This window comes from Dendrobates tinctorius, unplaced genomic scaffold (genome assembly GCF_039654945.1).
Source record: "Dendrobates tinctorius isolate UK_male_01 unplaced genomic scaffold, ASM3965494v1 ptg000164l, whole genome shotgun sequence".
Taxonomy (NCBI): domain Eukaryota; kingdom Metazoa; phylum Chordata; class Amphibia; order Anura; family Dendrobatidae; genus Dendrobates; species Dendrobates tinctorius.
In genome coordinates this window covers 2354364-2367371 of record NW_027361831.1, presented here as the reverse complement: position 1 = coordinate 2367371, position 13008 = coordinate 2354364, and the positions used below count along the sequence as shown (strand labels likewise).

The window sequence follows — 13008 nt, the reverse complement described above, 5'->3', positions numbered from 1 at the left end:
GAATATTCAACGTGTGAACGTGGCCTCATAGTGCGGGGAGCGGGCTCTGAGCTTTCTTGTATCGATCACATGACACAATCCCAGGTCCTGTGCGCACAGAGCAGCCATATATGTGGAGTGCGGCTCTGCAGGTGGAGGTAGGTGCTGGAGATTCCCCATTACTGGGCACAGGGGGCAGTAACCCCTTCAGTACTGAGACAATTGAGCGTATTTTTGTGTTGCCATTATCTAAGAATCATATCTTTTATTTTGTTGCTATTCATTTGAGCCAATTATGAAAGACAGGAAAAAGGAAAAAGTATTACTCACATAGTACAGCGCCACTTTCTTGGCCCCCACACACAGTATATTTCCACAGTAAAGCCATGCCCGCACATAGTATAATTTTGCCACAGTACCGCCATCCCCCCGCACACAGTATATTGTTCCCACAGTACCATCAACCTGCACGCAGTATAATGTTTCCCAGTACCGCCATCCCCCCACACACAGTATAATGTTCCCCCAGTACCGCCATCCCCCCACACACAGTATAATGTTCCCCCAGTACCACCATCCCCCACACACAGTATAATGTTCCCCCAGTACCGCCATCCCCCCACACACAGTATAATGTTCCCCCAGTACCGCCATCCCCCCACACACAGTATAATGTTCCCCCAGTACCGCCATCCCCCCACACACAGTATAATGTTCCCACAGTACCGCTATCCCCCCACACACAGTATAATGTTCCCACAGTACCACCATCCCCCCGCACACAGTATAATGTTCCCCCAGTACCGCCATCCCCCTGCACACAGTGTAATGTTCCCCCAGTACCGCCATCCCCCTGCACACAGTGTAATGTTCCCCCAGTACCGCCATCCCCCTGCACACAGTGTAATGTTCCCCCAGTACCGCCATCCCCCTGCACACAGTGTAATGTTCCCCCAGTACCATCATGCACCCGCACACAGTATAACGTTCCCCCCCCGTACCCCCATCCCCCCGCACACAGTATGTTATCCCAGTACCCCCATCCCCCCACACACAGTCTAATCTTTCCATAGTACCGCCATCCCCCCACACACAGTATAATGTTTCCATAGTACCACTCTCCCCCACACACAGTTTTATGCTCACACACAGTTCAGCCACCCCTACACACAATATAATGTTCCCCCAGAACCATCATCCCTCCCGCACACAGTATAATATTCCAACAGTACCGCCTTGCCCCATGCGCACAGTTTAATATGAGTATAAATCAGCTGTCATGCAGGGAATAATGTCGGCTCATCGCCGGATCCCACATCAAAGTTAGGGACACAGCATATGAAGTAAAAATACGTCATGTTGTGAAGGGGTTAAACTTGCACACAAAAAGGCTTGTATAGGGCGCTGGTCACACATAGGTGGCGCAGTGTGTCTGGCTGACAACCTATTAGTGACACCCATATTATTAGATTAGGCAACTGCCCAGCACTATATAAGTACACCCCATGAGGACAGACACCCGAGTTTACAAGGCCAACATTGATGGGCTCGGCTGCACCCGGAATAAAATTATCGTGTAAAAACCTAAATATAATATATATGAGGTATTGGTAGGTTGTTACTCCTAAGCAATCCCCCTCCATGAGTCGGCAGGCTGGGAGTGGTTGTCTCCTCAGTATTTTGCTCCTGTGTTGCCGCCATCTTTATTATATGGCTTTGCTGCATCCTGTGCATTAGTTCTGAGATCTCGGCAGGTAAATGCAGTTTTCCTTTGTTGCTGCGTTAATTCTTGAATTTTGGGGGAATGTTAATTCCTCTTTTTGTGTCTTTTCCTCTAATGTTGGTGCAGATGTGAAGCAGCGTATTTAATAGCACAGAACAGCTTGGCTTCTGCACTAGCAATACAGCGGTGGATTTTATTTTTCAGTCTTCACATAGAAATCTATAGAGAAAATGCCCCAGAACTGCACAGGTCAGCGGCGTCTCTAGACGAAGCATTGCAGGAATTTTCATGGAATCACATCCACTTTGCTTAGACATTTAGGCCGTGTTGGAATATGTTTGGTGCTATGTCTCTATTCCAGTCTGAGTATTTAGTTGCTAGATTTGTTTGCTGTTTATAAAGTTAGAGCAAATAAAAAACAAACTCCCAGAGACTCACACAGGGAGAGCATGTGACTGTATTTCTTGTTTTTCATGTGTCTGTGTATGAGAGAAGCAGCCTGCTGTAGATGCTGCACAGATAGACACACGAGATTTATTCCTGATCTATTAATCTTATCATATATTGTTCCTGAATAAAGAAGCTCTGTTGTCACACGCTTGGAGAGTATCCTGAATAATCTGCTGCCAACAGGCTCACACTGTATATAAGAGCCTACATAGAGGCTAATACTGCACATAGGGCGTCTCATACTGTATATAAAAGGGACTGAATGGGGGCTCTTATTTTATATAGGGGGTTGTTTGGGGTCCATACTGTGTATAGGGAGCTGTGTATGAGCTTATACTGTGTGTAGGGTGTTTGGGGCTTATACTTTGTATAGGTGGGCAGTGGCTTTGTCTGGGCTCATGCGGTATATAGGAGGGGCTTTGACTGTGCAGGGGCTCATACTGTGTATAATTGGTCTGTAGCTTTGTGGTCTGTGGCTGTGCGGAGGCTCATACCAAGAATAACGAGCTGTGCGTGAGTTTATACTGTATATAGGGAGATGTGAATTCTGCTCAATAATAAGTGATACAACTAATGTTATTATACTATAATTAATATGTTAATATTACTAAAGAAGAGAATTAATTTCCGCCCATTGGTTCGGCCTCCACAACAATACGGTCTCTCATGAGGCCCCTTGGGGAAAACTAGTTGCCCTCTAGAGACTTTTATGTGGAGTCTAAAAAAAAAAAAAACACTAGAAACACATGTAAGAAACTGCAGAACCAAAGCTTTTCTGTACCCTGAAAACCACATTTAAAACACTGCTTTAAAGGGAATCTGTGAACCCATTTTTGGACTATCAGCTGCCGGCACCGCCATCTGGGGCTTATCTACAGCATTCTGTAAAGCTGTAGATAAGCGCCCGATGTAACCTGAAAGAGAAGAAAAGCGAGTTAGATTATACTCACTGCGGGTCCGATTTGGGTCCGATGGGTGTCGCGGTCCGGTCCGGCACCTCCCATCTTGTAGCGATGACGTCCTCTTCTTTGCTTCCCGTCGCGGCTCCTGTGCAGGCGTACTTTATCTGCTCTGTTGAGGGCAGAGTGAAGTACTGCTGTGCGTAGGCGCCGGACTTCTCTGACCTGGTCCGGCGCCTGCGCACCGCAGTACTCCGCCTGCGCCGGAGCCGCGACGGGAAGCAAAAAAGATGACATCATCGCTACAAGATGGGAGGTACCGCGACACCCATCGGACCAAAACCGGTCTGCCCCTGGGTGATTATAATCTATCTCATTTTTCTTATCTTTCAGGTTACATCGGGGGGCTTATCTACAGCATTACAGAATGCTGTAGATAAGCCCCTGATGGCGGTACCGGCAGCTGATAGTCCAAAAATGGGCTGACAGATTCCCTTTAAATCTTTACCAAAAAAACATTAAATAAGGAGACAGGCATAAAAATGAATAATCAGAGAAGATTGTTATTGTGTAGTTTGGTGCGGATCTTGTAGAGAACAAAAACACCACATTTTTCAGCGTGTGAACACGACCTTACAGACGCCAAAATGCTGGATGTCATATAGTGACGCTACATAAGGGTATGTGCACACTTGTGGATTCTGCTGCGGATCCGCAGATTTGGCCCTGCGGTTCCGCAGCAGATTCTGCTTCATTGTACAGTACCATTAAAGTCTATGAGAAATGAAAAATGCTGTGCCCATGCTGCAGATTTTTCAGCGCGGATTTTCTGTGGATTTAAATCCGCAGCATGTCAATTCTTTTGTGCAGATCCGCAGCGTTTTGACACCTGCTCCATTATAGGAATCCACAGGTGTCAGAACGCAGGGGGAACTCCGCAGGCTAATCAGCACTAAATCCACAGGTAAAACGCAGGTCATTTTACCTGCGGATTTAGCCAAATCCGCAGGCTAATACGCAACGTGTGCACATACCCTCAAGATGAGAAAGTTCTGACTGCTGTGCCGGTAAATAAACAAAAAATAAATGCAAAGGTCGCAGCCACATGGTTTGTCCCTCTTTTTGGTCTATAAAAGTTTGGTGTATCAGCAGCACACAGTCAATGGCAATATTTAAATAATTAAATTGCAGTGATCGGAGCTAGCTCCAGTTGCTGCACTTACACATAGATGTCGGCTGTGTAACACAGACATCATATGCCTGATCGGACACACAAAAATTACAGCCCAGGGAACACGGGAGACATTCATGCATGTGGTGATGGAGTCAGTGACGGACTCTGGCCAGATATGTTTCTAGAGCCGTAGTAGGAGATGAAGATGTCGTCCTCACCATGAAGTAGTTATTTCTCATGTCACGTGTAATGAATATCTCCTGCAGTATTGCTAATGCCGATTCCAGTGTCGGTAAATGAGACGAGAATTAGCGTTATGGAAGATGAGTCTATGAGAAACGTATTCAGCTGCCGACTCCGAGGGAGAAACTGCTTGCTGTCTGTGTTCCAAAATATGTTTTATTTGGTTAGGTTCCCTGCCTGTCTCTTATTTCCTGGTGAGTCCCAACGAACCTGTAACCCTTATTGTTAATCAGTAGCCCTATCAGGAGATCTTGGAGACGACAGTATCATTGTACTTGTCAAGTTCCTTTAACGTGTCAGGATGTCACCATACATTACTTCATGGAGGAGAGGGAGTATTTAAAAGGACACAAAGATCTGTACAAGGACGTCATGATGGAGGTTCCCCAGCCCCTCACATCACCAGGTAAATGACAGGACTAAATACGCACGGCCTATAATTCTGTATGTTAAGAATGAATTCAGTCCCTGTATGTGTTTCCTCCAGATCTATCCAGTGAGAGGACAACACCAGAGAGATGTCCTCTTCTTCCACAGCACTGTAAACAAGAAGATCCCAATGTTCCTCAGGATCATCAGGTAGATGGAGAGAAGGTGTCATGAGATGTCCCCTATGATGTGTAGACGGCTGTGAAGGTCTTGTGCTCAGTCTTCTTTTATCCACCAGTATTATATGTTTTATACTTGTGTAATGAGAACGGTGGAGATGGCAGGATTAGAGCTAATGATAGATGTGACTTCTCCATCTGTCTGTGACTTTTACAATATTTGTTTCAGGATAATGATTTGACCCATAATAAAACTACAGAGACATATGTGAGGAGTGATGAGCGGCAGAATGAGGGGATTCCTACAGATAACTGCCCAGGTGAGTAGGATCCACTAAATACAGAGAAGTCACAGATTCTTCTCGGTCACTGGCTGCGGCTGCTTTATTAGTGCTGTAGTCCGGCCGTATCACAATCAAGTAGTCACCATGCTGCCACTAATCCACTTCTTCCTGCTCCATCCTAAACTGGCCCTGTTGCTTCGGGCATTGATGGAGCTTTTTTTGGAGTGAAATCCATTTCAGTCAGAATGTAAAAGCTGGAGAATCCATGCTACCTTCAAGAATTAGACCATGTAGTCCCTTAGCTGCTCAGATCTCTAAACTACAAAGTCAAAGGACGGTGTATGTAGAAAGTGCTGACTAGAGTTGAGCGAAACGGGTCGAAAAAATTCAAAAGTCGCCGACTTTTGGCAAAGTCGGGTTTCATGAAACGAAACCCGACCCTAGGATGAGGTCGGCCACGAGGTCGGCGACTTACGCGCCAAAGTCGCGTTTCAAAAGTTTGTTTTGCGCTCTTTTTCAGCCAATCAGGATCCACGGACACTGTGGGCAACGTGATGACATAGGCACGGGTCACCACCATCTTTCAGAAGGGCATGCAAGTGATTGGCTTGCTTTGGTGGGCGTCACAGGGGGTATAAAAGGGCGTGCACGCCGACCGCCATCTTACTTCTGCCGATCTTAGTATAGGGAGAGGTTGCTGCTGATTCTGTAGGGAGAGCGTTAGGCAGGGAAGAAGACAAAAAAACTGCTTCTGCTGCTAGCGATTTGGCCTGCACAACACACAAGTCACTGTGTGTGCAGTGCAAGGGGAGGCTATATTGTGGTGTATCAGTGGTGTTGGTTTTTGGGCTGCCTTTTAAGGCTTCCTGTCATGCTGGCATTGCTGTTTACCCACTGCTCCGCAAACTGCTTTTTTAAAAGCAATCCAATCTCCCTTATCCTCTCGTCACTTTGGTCACAGGCAGCTGTGCCATCGAGCGTGTCACATAGCGCTCAGATATCAGTGGGCCTCACACCATCCACAAGTGTCCAGTGTCCAAAAGTGTACGCAGAGATTCAAAATCTCCATTATCCTCTCGTCACTTTGGTCACAGGCAGCTGTGCCATCGAGCGTGTCACATAGCGCTCAGATATCAGTGGGCCTCACACCATCCACAAGTGTCCAGTGTCCAAAAGTGTACGCAGAGATTCAAAATCTCCATTATCCTCTCGTCACTTTGGTCACAGGCAGCTGTGCCATCGAGCGTGTCACATAGCGCTCAGATATCAGTGGGCCTCACACCATCCACAAGTGTCCAGTGTCCAAAAGTGTACGCAGAGATTCAAAATCTCCATTATCCTCTCGTCACTTTGGTCACAGGCAGCTGTGCCATCGAGCGTGTCACATAGCGCTCAGATATCAGTGGGCCTCACACCATCCACAAGTGTCCAGTGTCCAAAAGTGTACGCAGAGATTCAAAATCTCCATTATCCTCTCGTCACTTTGGTCACAGGCAGCTGTGCCATCGAGCGTGTCACATAGCGCTCAGATATCAGTGGGCCTCACACCATCCACAAGTGTCCAGTGTCCAAAAGTGTACGCAGAGATTCAAAATCTCCATTATCCTCTCGTCACTTTGGTCACAGGCAGCTGTGCCATCGAGCGTGTCACATAGCGCTCAGATATCAGTGGGCCTCACACCATCCACAAGTGTCCAGTGTCCAAAAGTTTACGCAGAGATTCAAAATCTCCATTATCCTCTCGTCACTTTGGTCACAGGCAGCTGTGCCATCGAGCGTGTCACATAGCGCTCAGATATCAGTGGGCCTCACACCATCCACAAGTGTCCAGTGTCCAAAAGTGTACGCAGAGATTCAAAATCTCCATTATCCTCTCGTCACTTTGGTCACAGGCAGCTGTGCCATCGAGCGTGTCACATAGCGCTCAGATATCAGTGGGCCTCACACCATCCACAAGTGTCCAGTGTCCAAAAGTGTACGCAGAGATTCAAAATCTCCATTATCCTCTCGTCACTTTGGTCACAGGCAGCTGTGCCATCGAGCGTGCCACATAGCGCTCAGATATCAGTGGGCCTCACACCATCCACAAGTGTCCACTGTCCACAAGTGTGTGCAGAAATTCTAAAACTCCCCTGTCCTATAGACACCTTGTACCTTGTTTTACATTACTATATAGTTTGTTGGATTTTGTCTACATTTCTACCAAAAATGAGGAAGGCTGGTGGAAGAGGCCGTGGAATTGGGCGGGGGTTGGCAGCTGGTAATGATGGTGTTGGTGGTGGATCTGATGGTAGTGGCAAGAGCAAAATAGGACCGAATGCAGGAGGTGCTGACCCTGCGTCATCGTCTGGCTACATAAGGCCTCGAACGCTTAGTTTTCTAGGAGTTGGCAAACCGCTTTTAAAGGCAGAGCATCAGGAAAAAGTTTTGTCTTACATTGCTGACTCAGCCTCCAGCTCTATCGCCTCCTCTTCTTCAGTTGTAAAAAGTAAAAGCACTGAGTCGTCATTGGTGGCTCATGTTCATGAACCACACCTTTCCTTGTGTCCTTCACCCCAACCAAGATTGAAGGATGACGCAGGCCATACTACTGATTACTCCATGGAGCTGTTTTCACATACCATGCCTGGATTATCAAGTGAAATGGTGAATTACCCAGGCCAAGATGAATCTGACATGGAGTGCACTGATGCACAGCCGCTGATGGATGATTCTGCTGGTACATTCACTCAGAGCACTACATTGTCCTCGCAGTGTACAGAGCCAGATTCTGACCCTGATGAGACTCAGGTGCCCCTTCCCGCACACTATACCACCATACACGGTGACACAGAGGAAGGTGCATATGACATAGAAGAGGAGGTGATGGATGACCCAGTTGTTGACCCAGATTGGCATCCATTGGGGGAAGAGGGTGCTGCTTCCAATAGCTCAGATGAGGAGCATCCACAGCAGACATCGACATCGCAACAGCTGTTATCTGGCAGGCCCAGAGCACTCCAAAGACAGGTTCCAAACATCAAAAGAGTTGCTGGACAGCTTGTCCAGAGGGTCAAAAGATCACAGCGTGCTAGGCCGCAAAATGTCTGCCAAAGTAGGAAGAGTGCAGTGTGGCACTTTTTTGAACAAAATCCTCATGATCAGGCCAAGGTTATCTGTAAGAAGTGCGCAAAGACCTTTAGCTGAGGGAAAAATCTGAAAAATTTGAATACCAGTTGCATGCTTAGACATTTAACCAGCATGCGCTTGCAAGCGTGGACACAACACCAAACCTCAAGTGCCACATGTGCAACTGATCACAACGAAGGTAGTCAGCAACGCTACATTGTTTCCCCCACTGTAAGCCCACCGGTTAGCACAGCAGCAAATGTTGAGGTGTCGTTGCAAGGCCACAGCAGTCAGGGAATCCCACTGTTATATCAACGAAAGACTGATTCTAGGCCATCAGAAAGAACACCAACTCCATCACCATCATCAACCCTCTCTCAGTCCGCCCTGTCCACTGCTACTTCCACCATATGCAGCTCTCAAGTCCAGCTCACCCTCCCAGACACTATGAGTAGGTCAAGAAAGTACTCAGTCTCTCATCCGCGTACACTGGGTTTGAACGCCCACATTGCCAAACTAATCTCGTTTGAGATGATGCCCTTTCGGTTGGTGGAAAGCACAGCTTTCCGCGAACTCATGGCCTATGCAGTACCACGCTATGACCTACCCAGTCGCCACTTCTTCTCTCTCAAAGCCATCCCAGCCCTCCACCATCATGTGAAAGACCGCATTGTCCATGCACTCAAGCAGTCAGTGAGCGGAAAGGTGCACCTCACAACTGATGCATGGTCCAGTCGGCATGGCCAGGGCCGTTACGTGTCCATCACTGCGCACTGGGTTAATGTGGTGGATGCAGGGTCCACAGGGGACATCGGTGGTGGGACAGTGCTGCCTAGCCCACGGTATAGGAAACAGTTGGCTGTAGGCGTTTGACCCTCCTCCTCCTCCTCCTCCTCCAGAAGCGAAAGCTCGTCCACAGAGCGCAGTCGTACGAGCACTCCATCTGCAGCTGCCACTGTTGCACACGATGTGTCCCCCTATCGAGCAGCTAGTGGAAAGCGTCAACAGGCTGTGTTGCAGATGATGTGTTTGGGCGACAGACACACCGCCGAGGTGCTGGCCGAGTACTTGAAGCGACAAACTGAGTCATGGCTGGGCAGTGTACATCTTGAGGCAGGCAAGGTAGTTAGTGATAACGGCCGTAATTTTGTGGCAGCCATAGCCCTTTCAAAACTCAGCCACATACCTTGCTTGGCTCACACCTTGAACCTGGTGGTGCAGTGCTTCCTCAAAAATTATCCGGAGTTAACAGCCCTGCTCCAGAAGGTGCGAAGACTGTGCGCGCACATCCGCCGGTCGCCTGTACACTCCGTTCGTATGCAGAAGCTGCAGCGATTGCTCCACCTTCCCAACCACCGCCTCATTATCGACATTGCAACAAGGTGGAACTCCACCCTGCACATGGTGGAGCGGCTGTGCGAGCAGAGGCAGGCCATAATGCATTTGTGGGAGGATACACGGCCAGGCACTTTGAGAGCAGACATGGAGTTGACAGGCGTGCAGTGGTCGAAGCTGAAAGACCTCTGTAAAGTCCTTCAGTGTTTTGAGGAATGCACACGGCTGGTAAGCGCAGACGACGCCATCCTAAGCATGAGCATCCCACTTATGCGTCTGCTCATGCAAACTTTGACGCACCTTAAGGAGCAGGCGTCTGCAGCCAATGTTGATGAGGAGGAAGAGGAGGAGGGAATCCTTGATGACATTCAGCCATTGTCTGCTCAGGGACCTCTCCTGGACGAGGTGGAGGAAGAAGAGGAGGAGGAGGAGGAGGATGATGGGGAGGAGGATGCATCTCGTGGGGCAAGTGAAAATGTTGGCGTGGCAAGGTCTGGTACAGGGTTTGTGCGTGACTGGAGGGATGTGGATTTGCCAGAAAGTGCTCCTCCACCCAGCACTCGCAGTGCATCATTGACACCGGGAACATTGGCCCACATGTCAGATTATGCCTTGCGGATCCTAAAAAGGGACCCCCGCATTGCCAAAATGATGAACGATGACGACTACTGGTTGGCCAGCATCCTGGATCCACGCTATAAAGGCAAATTACAAAACATCATGCCACAGGAGAACCTTGACCTAATATTGGCTAATAAACAAGCAACTCTGGTAAATCGGTTGCTTGAGGCATTCCCAGCACACAGCAGCGGTGATGGTTCTCACACGAGCCGTACGGGCCGGGGGCAGCTTGGCAGAGGTGTTCGTGGTGCACACAGCAGAAGTGGCGTTGGAGACAGGGGTTTCATGACAATATTGTGGACTGATTTTTCAAATACCGCTCACACAACTGGTAATACTGCATCGATGGAAAGTGACAGGAGACAGCAGTTGTCAACTATGGTTACAAACTACTTTTCCTCCCATATCGATGTTCTCCCACACAGGTCATTCCCCTTTGACTATTGGGCCGCTAAACTGGACACCTGGCCTGAATTGGCCCAATATGCCTTACAGGAGCTCGCTTGCCCAGCTGCAAGTGTGCTATCGGAAAGAGTCTTCAGTGCAGCTCGATCAATCCTGACAGAAAAAAGGACCCGTCTGTCAACCCAAAATGTGGATGATCTAACCTTCATTAAAATGAACAACGCATGGGTTTCCAAGGATTTTGTCCCACCTTCCCCTGATGACACATAGCGTGACAGAAAAATGGCTTGCTTTGGTCCACCTCTTCCTGGTACTTCACCTATTTCGCCTTTTGCATCAGCTGAATGTCCAACATCAACATATGCCACTTTCTAAAACTCCATAACTGTGCTGCCTCCCCCCATGGCCGGGGTCACCACCTACCGCACGACACCGTGCGAGTGCCGTTGCCCTGGACAGGTAGGTAGGCCGACTCTTGGGCGCGGGCACTGGCACAGGGTCCCTCATAGTGCAATCAAGTGTCTCTGACGGTGGTGGTGCACACCCGCTGTCAGACACACCGCTGTACTATGAGGGGCCCAGTGCCAGTACCGACGCCCACGAGTGGGCCCCCCTTGCTTGGCCAGGGCCCCAGCATTTGCAATCTTTACCTCTCCCTGCTCCTCCGCTGTGTAATCTGGGCCGTCAAATCCATACTGTGCCTGACACCGTCTGAGCCTGCCTCCTGAGACATATATTTTGAATGTGTACGCTATCCATACATGTTGTCCAGGGATACGGTACCCTTTCTAACCTTTGTGCAATGACGTGCAATCCATACTGGGCCTAACACTGTCTGAGCCTGCCTCATGCTGTATAGACATATATTTTGAATGTGTACGCTATCCATACATGTTATCCGGGGATACGGTACCCCTTCTAACCTTTGTGCAATGACGTGCAATCCATACTGGGCCTAACACCGTCTGAGCCTGCCTCATGCTGTATAGACATATATTTTGAATGTGTACGCTATCCATACATGTTATCCAGGGATACGGTACCCTTTCTAACCTTTGTGCAATGACGTGCAATCCATACTGGGCCTAACACCGTCTGAGCCTGCCTCATGCTGTATAGACATATATTTTGAATGTGTACGCTATCCATACATGTTATCAGGGGATACGGTACCCTTTCTAACCTTTGTGCAATGACGTGCAATCCATACTGGGCCTAACACCGTCTGAGCCTGCCTCATGCTGTATAGACATATATTTTGAATGTGTACGCTATCCATACATGTTATCCGGGGATACGGTACCCTTTCTAACCTTTGTGCAATCCATACTGGGCCTAACACCGTCTGAGCCTGCCTCATGCTGTATAGACATATATTTTGAATGTGTACGCTATCCATACATGTTATCCGGGGATACGGTACCCTTTCTAACCTTTGTGCAATGACGTGCAATCCATACTGGGCCTAACACCGTCTGAGCCTGCCTCATGCTGTATAGACATATATTTTGAATGTGTACGCTATCCATACATGTTATCCGGGGATACGGTACCCTTTCTAACCTTTGTGCAATGACGTGCAATCCATACTGGGCCTAACACCGTCTGAGCCTGCCTCATGCTGTATAGACATATATTTTGAATGTGTACGCTATCCATACATGTTATCCAGGGATACGGTACCCTTTCTAACCTTTGTGCAATCACGTGCAATCCATACTGGGCGTGAGAACGGCTGGCGAGCTGTTAAGCAAGCTACAGCACCTGTCCAGACAAGTACAGGGATTCCCTAGCGAGGAGACTTATTTGATTGTTTTCAATGTTGGGACAGCAATTTTTGGGGAGCACTATACTCTGGAGAATGATAGATGGGGCCCACCATACACTGGAACATTCCAAAGGTGGACATCAGACACTGGAGCAGCATTTACAGGGCCCATTATACACTAGAGCATTAGAAATGGGGCCCATTATGTTTGGAGCATTATTTGGGCCCATAAGACAGTGGAGCTTCATCCATGGGGACCAACATATACTGTAGCATTATGTGGAGCTCATCATATACTGTTTCAAACATTATATGGGACCAATGATTTTGTATGGAGAAATAGATGGGCCTCGTCATGAGATGTAAAAAGTGAGGTATTTTTCATTGTACTATACCGCTATTTCTCTGCCGTATCGGAGCATGATGAGTTGTGGTATGTGTTAAAGGGGCGCTCTTTCGCCCAGGGCACAT

General features: G+C 48.3%; 1 pseudogene; it reads left to right on the top strand.

Moving 5' to 3' along the window:
- Positions 1-13008, top strand: part of LOC141052985 (uncharacterized) — a 106059-nt pseudogene continuing 93051 nt past the window's right edge.